General features: G+C 41.4%; 1 protein-coding gene across 2 annotated transcripts in view; it reads left to right on the forward strand.

Moving 5' to 3' along the window:
• The first annotated feature begins 12,541 nt into the window (after positions 1-12,541).
• Agpat4 (1-acylglycerol-3-phosphate O-acyltransferase 4) overlaps positions 12,542-17,051 on the forward strand; it is a 115,100-nt gene continuing 110,590 nt past the window's right edge. The window contains exon 1 of one of the 2 annotated variants that reach the window (XM_010631037.3): positions 12,542-12,723. The gene's annotated coding sequence lies outside the window, so the exon portion shown is untranslated. Of the gene's footprint in view, positions 12,724-13,135; positions 13,297-17,051 lie in introns of those variants that run through there. The other variant, XM_010631036.2, reaches the window with a different exon arrangement.

Here is a 17,051-nt window from a genome sequence, read left to right on the forward strand (position 1 = left end):
ACTTGCTTGCCTTTCTTCTCTGGCCAAGGTTCTTGCTCAGCCAACAGTGTCAGGGCTGTCCCATGATGCTGGGCAATGGTATGTCCTGCAGCTTTGGCTGGAACAATGGGCAATGGTCTGTCCTGCAGCTTTGGCTGGAACAACGCACCCATTCTGCAGGCCAGGCTCCCTGGGAGTGTGGACAGTGGCAGCTCAGTTTTTGCCTGGTTCTCTGTCTTACACACCAAGCCCTGGAGGTGATGCACAGTCCTGGTGCCTCCTAAGTTCCACAGTGTCCTGAGATCTTTTTGTTTTTTTTTTAAAGGTCCACACTTTGTTATGTTGCTACACTCAAGACAATGGAAGATGTAATTCATAATTCATGCCAAATGGCAATTGGCTCGTCACTTTTAACCTTACTCCATGCACACAGGAAAAAATAACTCAGAAAAGAACTTGAATAGGAAGTGGGACTGAGGACGTGGCTCAGTGGTAGAATGCCTGCTCAGCTGGGGCAAGGCCCCTGGGTTTGGTCCCCAGTCCTGAAGAAACAAAAAAGGAAATGAAAGGAAAATTAGTGGAAAATATAACTTAGTGTTGACAGAGTGTACAGCATTGAAGAAACACAGTGAAAAATTAAAATTTAGATGTGAATTATAGCTATAAATCCAGGGAATAAAAATAGGTTTCACACAGGAACAAACAAAAATGCTTAAAAAAAACTTTAAAACACTTAAACAATCTTGAACCTCAAATATAAGCTACAAAAGTGAAATTGCTATTCTTCAAAATTGTGAAATTCGAAAAACATTTTTAAGGTATTAACAAATGATCACCAAAGGGAAATGAGTGGGAATGTATTAGTACACTCACTGATGCTTATAATGAGCCATAAAACTCTCTTCTTCTAGGATTTTATCTTTAAAAAATCACGCAAAAGGTAGCCAAGCATGGTGGCACATGACTATAATCCTAGCTGTTGGGAGGCTGAAGCAGAAAGATGCTGAGAGTTCATGGCCAACCCAAACTACATATTGAAAACCTGTGAGATGTTCATTTATTCATATAGCATTTATCGAATCTTACTGTGCCAGGTCTTTGAAAACATAAATCCTATAGATCCTGCCCTCATAAGCTAGTAGCAAATCCATGCATAAAAACAGCTACTGGTTATATTCCATTGCACTAAATACATTAGTAGAGATCAGCATAAAGCAACTCTACCTCTTAAAGGCCAGGGTGGGGGTGCTTTCTAGAAAACATGGTGGGCAGATGGTAACATGGGGAGAGGTTAGCTCACTGGTGGGGCATGTGGAAGGGTGAGGCATTGGAAAGCATGAGAAGAGGCCAGAGATAAGACAGAAGAGGCATGGTCATATTGTAAGGAGTTTGAATTTTATGCTGAAATGAAAAGTTGAAAAAGAGGATTTTTTTTGCAGTCAACCAAGAAGACAGTGATGAGCAGCAGCAGTGACAGTGATAGAAAAAGACTGTCCATAAAGCTCTTTGAAACTAAAGCTAACAGGTTGATCTAGGGGAAGAGGAGCAAGAGCAACAGGGAGGGATCAAAGATAACTTCAGAGTTACCAGTTCCGCCAAAATGGGAAACCTGATGCTAGAGCACTGCAAATTGGGACCAAAAGATTTCCTTTTGGATTTTCTCAGTCTGAGATACATTTAGGGTGCTAAATGAAGACATTCTCAGGTTATTGGATTTGGGAGCAAAAACCAAGAGAAAGGGGGTAACTTCACATTGATGAACTGGGAGAGGGAAGGCTTCAGTGTAGTGGATCTGGCACATTCCAGGTTCTTCTGTAGAGCAAACAATGAATTGCAAGCACACACACACACAGTGGTGAGGGGAAGACAGCTATGTTTATTAAGGGTCACAAACAGAGAAATGGGTGACAGAAAGGAAAACTGCACACAATGCAGATGAGTCAGACTCTTGAGCTCAAGAGTGAGATGGGATAAAAGCAGTGTGCATGTGCTTTGGTGTGGGATTAACTGGAATGCTCCTAAGGTGGTGTTCCAAGCTCAAGTGGGTAGAAGGTAGTGATTTGGGAGGGATGGCTTCAGGGTGGTGCCCCACTTCAACTGAGTGGAGGGGAGTGAATTTCTCAGGCCCTGGTACCCTTTCTATACTCAGAAGAGAGATGAATGATCTTTTGAGGCTCTCACCATTTCAAAGTCATTGGACATCAAACCTGGCCCCCTGATTTTGTGAATAAGAGAGGAGAAGCTCCAGAAAATTTAGTAAAGATTTAAGACTCATCAAGATGCTCTTTCTAATAGTAATATCGACAATAACAACCCTGTTGTGAGTAGCAAAGCTAGCTTAATGTAGAACTTATTCTAAGGATACAGGGGTCTCTCATGTTACCTGAAGACAGAGATGAAAGAGGACAGTGTGTTCTCATTTTGATTTTGCAAAGGCCGCCAAGTGAGCAGCAGGCTGGAGGAGAGCAACAGCAGCAACCAGCAGGCTAGTTGGGATCCTTTGTGCTTTGGCTGCTTCCCTTGAAAATCAGTCCTGGAGCTGTTTCCTTAAACTAGACTCACTTTGGCTCAAATCTAAGATAACATAGTGATCATGGAGCAAAGATTATATACTTCTGGCAACTTAGGACTGATGGTTGTGTAATTCTAAAGCTACTGTTGGTGGGGGTATACAAATTCTGTAAAAATTCAAAATGCATGGAGAGGAACTTCTCATAACAACACTTCAGAGAATGATCATGACTCTAAGTAGGAATTCACCTCTCATTTTCCATGCTAATAGATTTTTTTTTTTTCAGAATTACCTTTTAGTCTGAAATCCTAGGTAATATTCTGGAAAGAATTCTGAGGTGAGTCATTAAACACTGGGTCTGCTTCAGTTCTGTTTCCTGTTGGTTGTGAATCTGTGGACAAACAAGCAGTCAGCTTACCTGGGTTCTGATCCTATTGTTATCTGCAAAATGAGAGATTTCAACTAAGAAAAGGTAGCTTTATATGTGAGTCCTGAATTCAATGATTCAACCAACCACAGATTTAAAAAAATGTGAAAAGTAATCATGTCTATACTGGGCATCTACAGACTTCTTTTTCTTGTTATTTCCTAAACAATAGAGTCTAACACCTACTTCTATAACATTTAAATTATATCAGGGATTATAAGTGACCTAGAGGTAATTTAAAGTATACAGAGGATATGCAAAGGCTAGGCCATTTTATGTGAAGGACTGGAAGTGTCCAAGGCCCCTAGTGTCTCAAGGATCCTGATGCCCCTGTTCTGAGGGAGCAGATGATTGTGAGGCAGATTAGAGGGTGACCAACCTGCTAAGCAAGTGGGCATGACCTGTCAATCACAGAGAGTCAAGACACAGGTACAGAACACAGCCCTTCACCTGAGACCAATCAGAAAGTGCTATCTTTAGTTCTTTTGGGAAAAAATCAAGCAGGATTTTGATAGGGCACTCTAGATCTGCAGTCAGCCGAAAGAATGAGGGATACAGAAGACCTCTGTCATTAACCAGGTGGGCACTGTGGTCTCTCAGTGGCCTGCTCTTATTTTGCAGAGCATACCCTTCTGCCTTTTTACCTTCTACCTTTCTACCTTTAATAAACACAAAACCTCACTACCTTTTTTGCATGTCTTGTTCAATTCTTTGCTTAGTACACCAAGGACCTGGAGGCTGCAGAACCCCAGACTCTGGTAATAACTGTACTTCTCAAACTTTGTGGTATAAACTATCTCCCTGAAGATGGTGTTCAAATGCAGTTTCTTATTCACCAAGTCTGGGCTAAGTCTGAAAGTCTGCATTTCTAATAAGTCCCCAGGTAATTCAGAAGCCAGCTAATGCCCCTGCTCCAGATCACACTGTAATTGAGGTTAGCCCCTAAGATGCTGTCACTGGGTTTTGGGGTGCTGGAGTCTCCTTCTGGAGGTGGTTTCTAGGTTCTTTCTGTCCTGAGAAAAGAACTGGTCCAGACCAAACACAAACAGTAGCAAGGTTTCCTTAATGGCACAAAAAGAAAACAGGCTCTGCAGAATGAGTCTGGGCCAAGTAAAAGTAGGAAGAGAAGTACACTCTACAGCATGAGAGTGAGGGTAGGCCACCACGCAAGAGGAAACACAGTGGCAAAAATTCAATGTGGACTGTTTTGTATGACTCATGCCTCAGACTGACATCAGGTCTAGACTATCCCATAGAAAATCTCATGAGAAGTCCATGTGCAGCACTTTGAGAACTGTTCTGAGCATGTTTCCTGGGATATTGTAATTAGCATATCAGACCTACCTCCTCAGTAAGTTTTGCTACACCCTAATCTCTTGCCTCAGTGCTGTTATGATATTGTTAATGGCTGCCAGATTTAAAAAAGCAGTGTCAACTCAATAGCATGGGAACTAGCACAAAGAATCAACAATTGTGATGTTATCTTTTTAAAAAGCTTCTTCACTGTAAGAGAAAGCACCAGCAGAGCTAAGAGACAACCTACAAGGTGTGAAAAAATTTTTTCCAGCTGTTCCTCAAACAAAGGTCTACTATCTAGAATATATAAAGAACTAACAAATATCAGATGCCCCCAAATACAAAGACCTGATTCAAAAATGGGCCCTGAATGAACAGACATTTCTCAGACATAGAAGTAAAAGCAGCAAATAAATATATGAAAAAATGTTCCACATCACTGGTCACTTGAGAGATGCAGATGAAAACAGCACTGAGATTCCACTTCACCCCAGAAGAATGGCTGCTATCAAGAAATCAACCAGTAACACACACTGGTGGGGTTGTGAGGAGAAAGAACTTTTCTTCATTGTTGGTGGAAGTGCAGACTGGTGCAACCATTGTGGAAATCAATATGGAGATACCTCAAAAAACTACTGTTAGAAGTCCCTCTATTCCTCTGCTGTGTATCTTCCCAAAAGAATTAAAAGAACCATACCACAGTGATATATGCACACCTATGTTTATGGTGGCACAGTTTGTAATAGCTAAAACTTGGAAACGGCCCAATTGCCCATCAACTGAAGACTAGATAAAGAAGATGTGGGTTTTTTTTAATGGAGTACTACTCAGCCATAAAGAAAAACTAGAGACATTTATAGCTAAATGGATGCACATTGAGGTGATACTCTTAAGTGACATAAATAGGACACACTTGAGTAATGAATAGTTTCTCTGGTGTGAAGTATAAACAAGGATCAAAAAGTATAATTGATATTGTGTAATAGGAAGAAAAGGTCTAAAGGTGTAGGGGAAGTGGGAGGGATAGGGGAAAGGTAAGAAGGAAAGAAAGGATATGAAAAAAGGAAAAAATGGAAACAAAGTCTTGTAAATAGGGAAGGGTGGAGGGGGTGAAGAGAGGGCAGAGGAATGGGGAAAAAATAAGAACCAAGATACATCATGTAAGGTATAAGATCCCAATGATGAATGTAACTGTATTGTATACCTAAAATGTGCCAATAAACTAACTAAATAAATAAATAGCAGTGTCAAGGGGCTGGGGATATTATATATAGCTTAGTGGTCCCACTACCTGCCTCACAAGTGCAAGGTCCTGTGTTTGATCCCTGGTACCAAAAAAACAAAACAAAATAAAAAGCAGGGTCAATAGTTGATAGTAATAAATACTTATTTTCAAAAATGAAAATAGCTTTACTTTTCTATTTATAAAACTTGCATTATAAAAGTAATGTGCAGGGCCAGGATTTAGCTCAGTGGTTTTGATGCCTGCTTCACAAGTGCCAGGTCCTGAGTTTGATCCCTGGTGCAAAAACAAAAAAACACTTGTCAAAAATCCCCTCCCCCAAATCACACAATATGTAAAGTGCAATGACAGTGAAAATGATCTGGAGTTGTATGCTACTCAAACTAATACGCACTCCTCTCACTTGGTGAAGAGAACACAAGTACCAAATTTCAGATTTCTATTGAACAGACACATAGAGGCTGGGCTTGCAGGCACCTAATGAGTAACTAAGAGCAGGATAAGCATGGTATCTGCTTTCACTTTAGATCTGTCTTCTTCATTATCTTAAAACTTTGGGTCAGATCCTTGGTCAACTCTGCACATTGGCATGTTAGTCACTTAAGAAGTGTCTGTCTAAAAGTTAATAATACAAAGTTTTTTAAGCCTAAATTTGTTTAGTGTACCTTATCAAGAGTCCTTTGAGACTGAGGACACCAAAATAAAACAGTAATTTTCAGGATCTTCAAGGACATTGAATTGCCAGTTTATACCACATCCTGTTCCAGGCCCCCTGAAGCTATGCCTAGAAATTTTCGGTCATTGTCCTAAATCTGCAGTCATCTCAAATTCCAGGGATTCCAGGACAGGCAGAGGCTTGAAGACCATGTACCATAAGGTGCCTCCCCCAACCCAAGGCAAGATAAGTTACCTCTGGCTAGAACTGGCAAATCCACTAGGCCAAAGCTTTACCTCATAATGGGAACTGAATTGCTCACTCCAGCAATAATGGCTGTTCCAGAATAATGGTTCCTACAGAACCAGCCCTGATGTACCAATCAACCAGGCCACAGCTTGACCAGGGTCGCCTACCTCTTCCACCAGATATGCAAGCCCCTCAACTATGCAAATCTTTAATCCTTGCCCTTGTTCTGTGTTCCTGTGAAACCCCAAGGTTTATGTCAGCCCCTGGAAGACAGATCATTATCCTCTTTATCTATGCCTTCTGGCCTAGCCTTGCTGGTTAAAGCTCCTTTTCCATCCTTGATTAGCAATATGGGACAGTGGCCAAGCCTGATATATTGGGATTCCCCACAGGTAACAATGTTTCATTACCTCGTCTTTTAAGATCATATCATGAATGGCTGGGGATTTAGCTCAGTGGTTCCACTTCCTACATTGCTAAGCCCAGGGTCCTGAGTTTGATCCCCAGTACCAAAAAAAAAAAAAAAAAAAAAAAAAAATCAGATCATGAAACTGCTACCTTTTTCAATGTGCTGCCAATCAATTGGACACTAGTTGATTTGAATTTCATTCCTTCAGTGGTGATAGATTTGCTTCTGTTTTGTATGATTTCAAGTTTCATATTATCCTCATTCAAGAGAGAGGAATGGTTGACTTTTCAGCCAGGCTGAATTGACCTGATGATATCCAAAAGACAAAGGAGCTAAGTGAATACTGACACTAATATTTAGGACAAAATTTAAATACATTGAGAGGGGCTGATGATGTAGCTCAGTGGCAGAGTGCTTGTCTAATAGGTAAGGAGGCCCTAGGTTTGATCCCTAGCACAAAAGAGGGGAGCTGGGAAGGGAGAGGGGGACAGAAGAGGGAAATGGAGAAGAAAGTGAAAGAAAAGGAAGGAAGGAAGGAAAGAAAGAAAGAAAGAAGAGGGAGGGATGGAGGGAAAAAGGGAGAGAGAAAAGAAGAAAGGAAATATGTGGTGTCAGACACCTGTAACCCTAGCACTTGGGAGCCTGTGGCAGGAACAGTGCAAGTTCTAATTCAGCCTTCTCAGAGGGCAATCAATCCTCCAACTGCCTAGAAAGGGGAACATCAAGGGCTAAAGAAAAAAAAGACAACAGAGACTTGCATGATTTCAAAATACATGAAGGTCCCAGGAGGTCAGTGCCTCAAAGCGGGCACAGACAAAGAGATCAGAGCTTTCCACTACTTATTGGATTCATACAATAATTGGAGAGAGTATCAGGTGGCTCAGAGGGCGGTGGTAATCCTAAATTGAGGAGGATCTTATGCTGAGGAGGATCCAAGGTCCAGAAGAGCTTAAATTGTTGAGGAAGGTGAGATAAGCAAAACTTCTTACAACAGCAGGTGGGATGAGTTAAACTGGTAAGGAATTTGTCCCTCCCCAAGTGAGTCCTTGCTCTTCTTTTGTTACTACTCTGTTTTCAAAGAACCAGGATGTCTTCAGCTGATGTAATGTTGCCCTTGAGCATCACAGCATCACAGGACCATTGAGGCCTCAGCTGTGACCAGAGGCAAAACGGAGTTAAGTTTCCTCATGCCATAGCCAGCTCAAAGGCAAGAAGACTAGGCCTCGGACAGCCCTAATCATAATTTAATTATGAAATGATTTTCCCAAAAATGATGTAGAATGGCTCCCGACATAACCTGAGTAATTTAGTGGCTTAGATTCTCCTGTCTCAAAATAAAAAGTACAAAGGACTGGGGATGTAGTTTGGTGTAAGGGTGCTAGGTTCAATTCCCAGCACCAGGTGCTAAAAAGGAGTCATATTGAGAGCTAATTAACAAAGCATTCTTCAAATGTATTAAGACCTGGTTGTCATTAACATCTATGAGTATATATTACATACTTAAAAAATCAAATAGATTTGATTGAAATATACAATGATTAATCTAAGACTATATGCTACAAATACAAAATTTTTCTTTATTATTTACACTTTTTCTTCATCTCCTCTAAGGAGCCACAATTCTTAATTTAGTATAACGTAACACAATCATAATTGAAAATCTATGATATCTTTATATTTTATAATGAGAAAAATTTCAAACTTTGTATAAACCTTTCTATATGGATATATATTTCCAACACAAGGTAGGAGGAAATAATGCATTAAAAAATGATACTATCTGACTAATAATGTGTTCAGAGAATTATGACTTTGAAATTATGCCACGAGTGTCTAAACTATCTAATACAGAAGATCAGTCTATAAATTAAAATTAAATCTATAAATTTAAATTTATATAAATTAAATTAAATTTTAATAAATCAAATCATATAAATTATATATAAATTAAAATTTTATATAAATTAAAATGTATATATAAATTAAAATTTTATAAATTAAATTTTAGATAAAAAATATTCATCACTTTAAGAACCAAAACTTAGGTTAGAAAAACATTTCTGATATACACAGAGTTCTATTCCTGCAGAGGATTCTGAACACACTTTTATCTTTGGGATTTAACACATCACAATCATCAAGATTGCCCTTTGCTTCTGTCCTAAATTGCTCGAGCACACTGTGCTTTTAGAAACTTTGGGCCATTTGTTTTTGAGTCATAATTTTCTACTTATTATAAGGTTGGGTATATACATTGTAGGAAGTTTTACATACTATAGAAAATGTAAAGAAGCCGATAAAAATCATGCCCCAGAAGCAACCACTGTGGACTTTAATGACCTTTTTACATGCTATACTAGTTTGTGGAGGCCCCATATCAAATCACCACAAAGCATGGGACTTAAAACAACAAAAATTTATTCTCTTAGTGATCAGGAAGCCAGGAGTCTGAAATGAGGCGTCAGCAGGGTTGGCTGATGCAGTCCTTGACTACAAGACACACTCATCCAGTCTCTGCCCCCAACATCACATGGCCTGTTCTCTGAATGTGTCTTTCTGGGTCTCTCCTTTTCCTATACAGGACATTAGTCCTTGGATCTAGGGCCACCCTTCATTCAGTACAACCTCATCTTCACTGAGCGCATCCGCAAAGACCATGTCTCCAAATAAGGCCACATTCTGAGGCTCTAGGTAGACATGAATTTGGGCAGGCACTTACTCAACCAGTACATACAACATGATACATATCTGTATAGCTGTAATAAGGGAATTTACATTTTTATATGGCTTAGTTCCTTTTCCATTTACTACACCATGGAAATTTCTCCATCTTTCAAAAATGGCCTCTAAGCTGGGGATTTAGGTCAGTGGCACTGCTCCTGCCTCACAAGCACAGGGTCCAGAGTTCCTACAGAGCTTTCCTACAACTTCAGACATGAAATGGTTTCTAGTCTTTATTATAGATGATTTATTATTTTGGTACACATACCAAGACCTTTCTCTCTGTTTATTTCTTTGGTATAAATTGTAGTGTGTTGAATTATTGGATTAAGGAGTATGAACATTTTAAAGGTTTGTGAAAAACTCATTTAACTGACTCCAGAGACTGTATCAATTTATTATTCACAGCGAGAGGAGATGGCCCATCACACAGAATCACGTTCATACTTTGCTTTGCAGTTGCTTTAATGTTTGATAAGTAGTAGCAAATAAAATGACAACTCTCTCTTGTAGTTGTATTTTTACATGAGGCTGCATCATTTTCGGTTTTTAGTTACTTGCAATGCCTTTCTGAGTAGCTAGTTTATATCTGACATCTGTCTAAATTGTTTTTAGTTGACAAATTGATATCCCTTATCTGAAATACTTGGGGCATTTAGATTTGAGGTTTTTTTTTCAGATTTTGGAATATTTATATATACACAATAGATATCTGGGGAACAAGACCCAAGTCTAAACATGAAATTTATTTGTTTCATATATGCATAGCCTGAAAGTAATTTTATGCAAATTCTTGGTGTGTCTCATTTTGACTACAACCTATCATGTAAAGCAGATGTGAATTTCTCACTTGTGATATCATGATTGAAATAAAAAAGTTTTGTATCTTGAACCAGGTGTGGTGATGCACACCTGTAATCCCAGCACTCAGGAGGCTGAGGTAAAAGTATGGCTGTGAGTTTGAGGACAGTATGGGCTACATAGTGAGTTCAACTTCAGTCTGGACTACATAGTAAGACCCTGTCTCAAAAAAAAAAAAAAAGAAAAAAAGAAAAAAAAGTTTTGTATTTCATATTTTTGGACTGCAGTTACTCATCCTGACATTATTGTGGGGGGGTTTTCCCTGTGTGTGTTGTGTGTGTATGTGTGTGTGTGTGTGTGTGTGTGTTTGGGTTTTTGAGGCCAGGTCTTCTTATATAGTTCAAGCTGTACTCAAACTCGCTATATAGCCCAGTCTGGCCTCAGATTCACAGAGATCCTCCTACCTCAGACCCCCCAAGTACTGGGATTATAGGTATGCGCCATCACAACCAATCTCTGTCATTACTATTTTTGTTGTTGTTCTTTTTTTTTTTTTTTTCCTGGTACTGGGGATCAAACTCAGGACCTTGAGCTTGGGAGGCAGGTGCTGTGCCAGAGCCACATCCCCAGCCCTGTCATTATTTCTTTATAATATTTATTTCTTTCCATCTTGCTGACAAATATACTCTTCACCCCCACCTTTTTTAGTTCACTGTAAGCTAAGAAGCCATGCAAACACAATCCCTCCCTTCCTTCTCCCCATTTTCCTGACCACCTCTGAACTTCGTACAGACTTCAGTAGTTACCTCTGTTGTTTGTGTCTGGTTTACTAGTCACTTTCTCTTCTAAGACTTCAAGCCTTTTGGGGCATTGTCCATGTCTTATCCGTATTTTTTTGAAGCGATTGTTAGATTAAGTCATGGAAACATTTAAAATTGTTTATTAAGACAATAGCTAAGTAAGATGCTATAAAATCCATAGGTTATCTCTCTCTCTTTTTTTTTTTTTTTGGTATCAGGGATTGAACTCAGGACCTTGCATTTGTAGGGCAAGCAAGGAGCTACTGAGCTAAATCCCTGACCCCAGAGATTGTCTTTGTAAGCATAGGATATAATCCACAGCATTTATAATTTAAATCTCAATTTTTTAAATTTTTCTCTTGTTTTTCAGCTATATTTTTGAGATATTTGGGACTGAGCAATATATAAATAGGCAAAATGTTAGCAATAATAAGTATAATATTTTTATAAGAGTTGAAATTGTCAGAATTTTAAAATTTAATTTTTCCATTGAAATCATTAGCTATACTTGCAATAAATATAGCATAAATTTATGCAATTTGTACAGTTTGAAATAAATTCCCATTCGAAATTCAACTGTGGGGCTGGGGATGTAGCTTAGTGGTGCTCACCTGCCTGGTAAGTGCAAGGCCCTGAGTTCAATTCTCAGTTCTAGAAAAAAAGCAACTGTGAAAAAAAATTTAACTGTGAGAAAGTCTATTTGAAAAATTTTGAAAATATCTTTTAATATTTCCATTCACAATGAGATCATACAATATAACATGAAAAATTATGAGAGTGAACTTTGAAAAATTGCCCTAGCCGCAAGAAATTTCTTATCAATGCTTATTAGCATTACTACGTGGTCAGATTTATTTTCACACGGATATTAAAATAAATAATTGCCATAAATGGGCTTTTGGTTCTGATAGTTTTTACATCGCAACATCCTCCCTCTCTGTCCTTGTCCCCACTTTGTCCTCCCTCTTTCCCATCCCAATGACTAAAATACCACTGTCCTGGAGGACCAGTCCAAGCCCTATTTGCTGGACTGTGAGGGGTCCCTTCACCCCAGCACAACCAAGGAGCCCTTTCCACCCCCCACCCCACCCCCCGCACCCGGGGATGATTTCATAACTCAGTAACTCTGCGAAGTGCTGTAGCTGTTCCCCAGCGGATTTAAATCCCCTATAGGTGGTAAGCACCTAAAGACTCAGGTGAAAAGGGGGTCTGCCGAATACACTCAAATACACTGCGTGTAACCATGGACGCTTGAAGGGCATCCACCTTCGCCGTCCCAAGATTGAAAGTTTTCTAGGAATGTTGAAGAGCGGGCACTTCTGTAGCCTCACAGCCTGCCCCTTTGCGAAGTTGTGATGTTTCCACTTTGTTACGAAGGTCTTCTCAGACCCTCTCTCTCACCGCGTGCAAATACCACGTGCAAGCGCGTGTGAGCTTGCGTGTGCGCGCACATGCGGTGGGAACCAATCTCGGCGCCTGGGTTTGAAGGGAGAAACGCATCGGAGCTTTTTTCATCCTGGCTGTTAACATCTAAGTCTTTCGAGGGTTTAGCATTATTTTGTGGAAGGGGCTTTCGGGGTTTTTCGGGCTTTTCGAGTGGACGCAATCTGCCAGCACCGCCGAGGACAGAGGTGAGGGAGATTTTGTTTTTAAGAGCGTGGGCGTCTCATCAAACAAATTGGTCGTTTGCTTGGTGAATTAAATACGAGCCAGCTGAGGACAATTTCCAGGTCGCAGAGCAGAGGGGCAGGAGTCTGAGGTTGAAGGAGCCATTTCGGCGCGGGGATGCAACAGGGTTTGGGAGTGGGGGACAGGGAGGAGGCCACTTGGCGGGCTTTGTTTTCGATGGTGGCCGCTTCCCGAGCAGAGCTGAAGCGTGAGCCGAGCGGAGGCCGAGGGGGCTCTCTCCACACTAATTGGAAGGGTAAGGGAGTGACTCATGTTACACCGGTCCGATCTTCCTTCCCTGTGGCTGCTAAATCGTAGCTTTAAAAGGAAGTGACATGGGTGGGGAGAGACGTCAGCTGAGGACCACTTTTTTTTTCCTTCCCGTAGGGTCCACCCCTTGGGTGGAGTCTCGCTTTTTCTTTCCAGTGTTGGTTGACTTACAGCTCCTATAAAGTAGTGGCAATCTCTGAACCCTAGCCGGCTCTCGTTCAGTTTCTGGCTCCTAAGTCCATGTGCCAAGGGCTGTCAGGAAAGAGGTAGGTGCCTCGGTGCCGTCCCCAGGCACCTTCCCTGGGTGTGGTCGGCTCTGGATCGCTCCGGCTCCGGCTCCCGCCCGCGTCTCCCTCGGACCCTGCGGGGTGGGCGCCGGGCTGAACGCGCCGCGGGGCTCAGGGGCTCGGGTGGCTTCGCAGCCCCGGAGGGACCCTTGCTTTGTGCGGCCGGTGAGCGCCCTTTCGGGGCTGCGGGCAGCTTCAGTTCGTGCCCGTCCACCCTTCCTCGAGGGAAAGCAGTTCTCTGCCACAGACGAAGCTAGGGAGAGCCTTCGTGGTACGTACTGCTCTCTTTTGTGTCGTGCAACACGTTTTTCCGTCCCCTGGCGTTTCTATGGCAACCACCAAAAAATACTATCCCAAATGCAGCCCCGATCTAAATTGGTTTATTTGTATTTCCTTCCTGAGTTTGCTATGGCTTGGGCTTGCTGGGCTCCGGAGTAGCTTGGCGGCTACCCCTCCTCACTTTCATTTTGGTTTTTCCCTAGCACAGGAGGGCTGGGGGAGGGGAGTTGTCAAGGAAACAGGCATTTGTAATTTCCTCTTTATTTACTTAATTTTTGGCCTACGAATGTATCTCCATCATCTAGGGATTAAAAAGGGGTACTTTGATATTTTGGAAGTTTTCAGTGTCTGTTATATTTTTTTCTTAAAAAAATCTAAACATCTCTCAGGATAGGGCACTCTGATCAAGCTGAGAGAGAAAGGACACTTAGTTCTTTATACAGCGGGAGAGAACCTTGAAATAAAGTTTTAGAGAGTACTTGAGAATTCAGGCTGATAAATACATGTTATCAACTGCCCAGTTTGCCTACAAGTCTAAATACTTATAAGATGGGTCTTTGCTCTAGTCTGAACTACCACATGGAAGTTCAGTTAGCATGAGTGAGTAACAGATGGTAACTGCCCAGTAGGAGTCTGTGTCTCCTTTTTGTGCATTACCCTTGGATTGTCAACATGCCTGAAGGCCAGGATTAGTGGACTTTCTCCTTGCAAAACTGGAAGGCTTTGGCCATCTGTGGTTATTAGTCAGCCGTCCTCAGCTAGGAAAAAATGTATCTTGAGAGAAGGGAGAAAGTGTGTGTGGCAGTGCACAGATGTGTACATGCATATGTGCTGTGTTGTGTGCAGGGAGGAGGGAGACAGGTAGGGACCTCAGTAACAAAAGTCAGGAATCCCAAGTTAAAACTGCTGATCTTGTTCATGTTCTCTGAAGGGAGAGAAAGCCCTTATTTTCAGGGGGGAAAAAGTATGAAACAGAGAAAATTATCATCTACCTAATAACAAGCAGAAAACAATGAGAATCAATTCATCCCTTAGAAAGGCAAAGTCCAAATGTGTCAGTTATCACCTCAATGATACATCTGAGGAAATGTTTGATAATGGACTCAGTTCTACTGATGGGAATCCCAAATTGCCAAAATTACCTCTTTAATAGAGATCCTCACTAATCCCAACCTTCATTCCTACAATGATCTGCAATAAGATTTATGAAGGTTGTGTAGTCGTCACAATACCTTCTGACTATTAGAGCCAAAAATATTGCCTAGTAAACCTCAGCACAACCCTGCCATGTAGCAGCAGGAAGAAGTGGTGGTTCTCTTTGCCCAGGTCCAATCTAAACTTGCCGACTTCTGTATCCTATTTCTGATACAAAAGTTATCCAAGAATAGAGGTTAAACGGCACAGCACAAAACTAGTGCTAAAGGAATGAAAAGCATGAGAACTGCTGAAGGGGCGCAGAGCATTGGCAAGTACAATGTCGTCAAAAAATATGTGACACCCACTTTGCAAAGCACACGTTAGAACCTGCAGAGAAATGGTTAGATAGTAGTTTCAGTGGTTTGTAGAGTTTTGGAAAGCGGTCTGCTAAGTTACTGTTTTTCCAGCCTGAAAATGGATCTCAAGGATGTAGATTTACCACGTGACCTTTCAAGTCAAACTGACAGCGCCTAAGTCAAAGTCTGCTTTGGGAGCACTCCTGAGTTACCAGACCTCGAAGTTTCACAGCGAAGTCTCTAATGGGATGGAATTCAAAAGAAAAATAACGAGAATCATTTGGAAACATAGTGAAAACCAGGCAAAACACACTTTCTGATATTCAGATAGAGACCAAATAGAGATTAGTAGCCTTGATCCAGGGAAGGTAAGTGGAGCTGTGGGTGTGAATTCAGGGTCCTTGAAAGAGGCTGGCTGAGGTGATCCTGAGAAAGGGACCACGGAGGCTGTGGGGTCCTTTGCTGCCTTGGCTGTCACTGCAAGGCTCCAACCTGGGTGGTGAGGAGAGTGGAGGGTGTGGCTGCTCTCGAGTTTGACATCCACCTAATGGAGGTGCCATGTAGGTGACACACAGCTGCAGAGAAGGAAACCAGAGCGAGTAACCACTGAAATCTGCAAGGAAAGGAGGCCAAGCAAGGAAGCCAAGGTGTCCCCCATAGCAGAGATGGGTGACAGGAGTGGGTTGCGGCCGCCAGTCAAGATCCTGGTTCTCAGCAGGGAGAATATTTAGTGGAGAAATAGAACCGGTATGCTCTGGGCTGGCAGAAAGAACAAGAGGTAGAAATAGATTCAGAGATTGATTTTTTTTTTTTAATTAAGACAAGAATAAAGACTTTGAGTGAAAATAGAAGGAAAAAAGGAAATAAAGCTTTTGCACATGGGGAGGGAGCTTTTGTACTTAAGGGAGATGGGATAAAATAATAATAATGATGATGATAATTATAGAATAAAGACTTTGAGGCACATGCCTGTAATCCCCTGAGGCCAGCCTGAAGTGCACAGTGAGTTCAAGGCCAGCCTAAACTACATAGGGAGACCCTGTCTCAAAAAAACAAAAAAGAGAGAAAAGAAAGACTTTGAATAACAGACAGAATCCTGGCCAGGCATGGTGGCACATGCCTGTAATCCCAGCACTTGGGAGGCTGAGGCAGGAGGATCACTGTGAGTTCGAGACCAGACTGGGCTACATTGTGAATTCTGGGGCAGTCTGAGCTACATAGTAGAACCTGTCTCAAAAAAAAACAAAAACAAAACAAAAAAACAAAAAACAAAACACACACAAAACAGAATCCTTCCTAATTCTCTCTCTCTCCCTCTCTCTCTCTCTCTCTCTCTCACACACACACACACACACACACACACACACACACACACACATGTAACTGTATTTCATTGAGTTTGTTGGTTCTCTTTAGGTGTGCAGTACAGTTACATTCATCATTGGGATCTTGTACCTTTACATGATGTATACTTATTCTTATTTTTTCCCCATTCCCCTGGCCTCCCTTCCACCCCCACCCCCACATACATATTAACTGGAGTTCAAAACCTGAAGGCCAGGTTTAAACTTCAAACAAGAAATTTTAAGAGAACCCCAAATTCACCATATTATGTCATCCTAATGCTTCCTACTATTAGCAATGCTCTAAATTGTGAGGTGCTCCAGTGAGCACTTAGTAAAAATAGTACATTTTGTTCTACCTGGTGTACTCTGAAAAGCAGGTCTGATGGATGTGGGAACAGCAGCATTTCTGAGTAGTGTTCGATACCTATCAGATAGACAAATGTGACCACTCCTGGCTTAATATGCATTTAACATTGCCAGAATCCAGGCAACTCTAATTCAGCAGCTTTTGTGAAGACAGAATCATTTTGAGCCAGGCATAGTAGCACAGGCCTATAAACCAAGGCTGAGGCTGGAGAATCATCGTGAGTTAGAAGCCAGCTTGAAATATGTGGGG

The sequence above is a fragment of the Fukomys damarensis genome, unplaced genomic scaffold, assembly GCF_012274545.1.
Source record: "Fukomys damarensis isolate Sample0158 unplaced genomic scaffold, DMR_v1.0_HiC HiC_scaffold_14, whole genome shotgun sequence".
NCBI lineage: Eukaryota > Metazoa > Chordata > Mammalia > Rodentia > Bathyergidae > Fukomys > Fukomys damarensis.